Here is a 2,823-nt window from a genome sequence, read left to right as displayed (position 1 = left end):
ATTTTCCATGTTCATACTTGGGATAAGTGGTGTTTTTGTCAAACGAAGACTCAAACAAACTTCGATTCGTGAATGGACTGGACAGTCAACTTCGTATCTTCATTTCATGATTTTGGTGTATCTTCATTTCCTACTCTAAACAAACTTATTAAGCTTTAAACACAAAACCAGTTCAAATTTTCCATGTTCATACTTGGGATAAGTGGTGTTTTTGTCAAAGGGAGACTCAAACGAACTTCGATTCGTGAATGGACTGGGCAGTCAACTTCGTAGCATCAAAATATATGAACTTAGTCTTTGTCATACATTTTTTGGCTTCCGAATCACATTGTTGCTTTATAACACTAAACCTTGCGAGAATTAAATGGGAGGTCAAACAAACTCCAATCAACAAACCGAGACTTATATTGGGTTCTTGGCATCAAACTCCATTTAGGAAAACCCCAGCTCATTAGTCCACAATCGTTTCATTTCACATGAAAATTTATTCTTTTACATCTCATGGGCCACTATTTTGCTTCAAAATGGACTCTAAAAATCTACTTTCATTGGTGACCACGAGATAGGGCGACTAAGCCGATCAAATCTCACAAACTTATCTACACAAAGAACCACCATAAAAAGCATTAAGCTTCCACAAAAAATATACTCAATAAAACACAAGAAAAGTTCTTACTCTACCTCTTAACAAAATCACGACATGAAGATTCACAAGGGATAGGCCTAACATAATCTGACAAAAATCCAAAACGAGTCACTAACAAATTGCTCCAACACAGACTGACAAAAAGACTACTAAAGAGGTCATCCTAGGTAGTGGCCTTAAGTACCTACTTGACTTAGGATAACTGGACCAAGAACTCCTACTAGGCATAGACTCATATAGCCTGGGCATCATCCATTTTTATTTGAGAATATTTTGCTTGTAAGTTTTCATACTCAAGCATGTAAAAATAAGGGAGCTAAGCATAGTGACCCAAGAAAAACATGGCATTGATCTTAGGTTCTAACTCAGTACCCAAGAGCCTACCAAGCCCTCGTAAGGCGCAACTTAATCCTTTTCTTTTTCGCTCACTTTTATTTTCGCTCCAACTTGCCTTATTATTTTATTTTAGCTAGCTACTATCCCAAGAAAAACAAGACATCAGCCCTGGGTCTAACCTCCCTAGAAACCTACCAAGCTCTCGCATGGTAATAATCAACTATTCTTAGGATTTTTCTTTCTTTTTCTTTCTATTTTGATAGACTTTTCTAACCGCCCCACACTTGCAATGACTCCTAAAACAACTGCCTAGCAAGCTAGCAAAACAGGGTTAGTAAGACTGCCTTCTAAAACAAATTTTTAAATGCGTGACAATTTCTTTATAGGTTATAAACAACTACTCAAACCTCTCTCAGATATACCTAACCAAGCCCTAAGACTTCACGCCTTGATTGTTGGTTCCCAACAAATGAAAAGAAAATAACCCCACATATATATATAACACTATTAGCTTAAGGAAAAAACTCAAAAAAGCAATGATATCACCTGGAATGGCCACAAGAAGCTCATGTGCACCAAAGGCTCCCTCCAAGACCTTTATCAAACCTGACTTATACAATCACTAAAACAAAAAACTATTAAACACACCTGCACCAAACGGACACATGGCTCTCTTGGCCTAAAGAAATATAACGTCACAACCAGCAAACTAGCCCTCTTAGCCTTATGAAATAAAGCATTTAAACCCAACCGGAATGGCTCTCTTCGTCTCCCAAGATAATCCACAAAACAACCATACAACACCTGATACAATCACTAAAACAAAAAACTATTAAACGCACCCACACCAAATACACACATGGCTCTCTTGGCCTAAAGAAATATAATGTCACAACCAACAAACTGACCCTCCTAGCCTTATGAAATAAAACATTTGAACCCAACCGAAATGGCTCTCTTCATCTCACAAGATAATCCACAAAACAACCATACAACAACGTACTGCGGAAACAAAACCTTGGTCAAATCCTAATAGGTTGCTAACGTAATCCTATAAACATGTTAGAAAGAAGCAAAAACGCTCCAAAAAGTGAAGATAATGTTTTACATTGTCATCACAGACATGAGAGAGCAAAAGCAAAAAGTTTTGAGCTACTACTACCATGACATCAATCTACAAGAAAATTCAGCCACCTCTTCCTTTGACCCATCTTAATGTAGAGCATGTCACAGTATTCACCTTGCAAACCTAGCAGTGGAGTTAGGGCCCACTACACATAATGGGCACTTCTCTAAATCATACCTTAATTAATCTCACTTGATAGATATGCACCACTTTCAATGCATTTTAAGTTTTTATTTAAAAACATAACTATAAAATTTTACAAATTCATGGACAATGGTGCCTTCAAGGCCCTTCCCATCTAAGACTAGGGACTTAAGGGGTGGAGGGGAGGGGAATTCAAATGATCATGGAGTGCTAATATAGCCTCTCTCTCTCTCAAAATTGCATATATATGTGCAATACGTACTTACATATGCATGCATACTATATACAAGTCTACATACATACATATTTTGTGTGTGTGTGTGTGTGTGTGTGTGTGTGTGTGTGTGTGTGTGTGTTGGGCTATTGTTACCCCCTCACCTGCTTGGAGGGACTGTAGAGTGTAAGAGAGAGCTTGGCGTTGTTCTTCGTTATATTTTTAGATGTTTGCTGCGAATGCAAAAGATAATCGAAACTTTCGTAAGCATAGAAAGCACATGGGAAAAACGGACGCAGGGGGTAGGTCGCGTGCATGAACCTTTTACACACAACCACATGAAATACACTCGGTATA

Source organism: Lygodium microphyllum, chromosome 24, assembly GCF_053477565.2.
Source record: "Lygodium microphyllum isolate KBCC chromosome 24, Lygodium_microphyllum_v1.1.10, whole genome shotgun sequence".
NCBI lineage: Eukaryota > Viridiplantae > Streptophyta > Polypodiopsida > Schizaeales > Lygodiaceae > Lygodium > Lygodium microphyllum.
Note: the sequence above shows the minus strand (reverse complement) of the source record.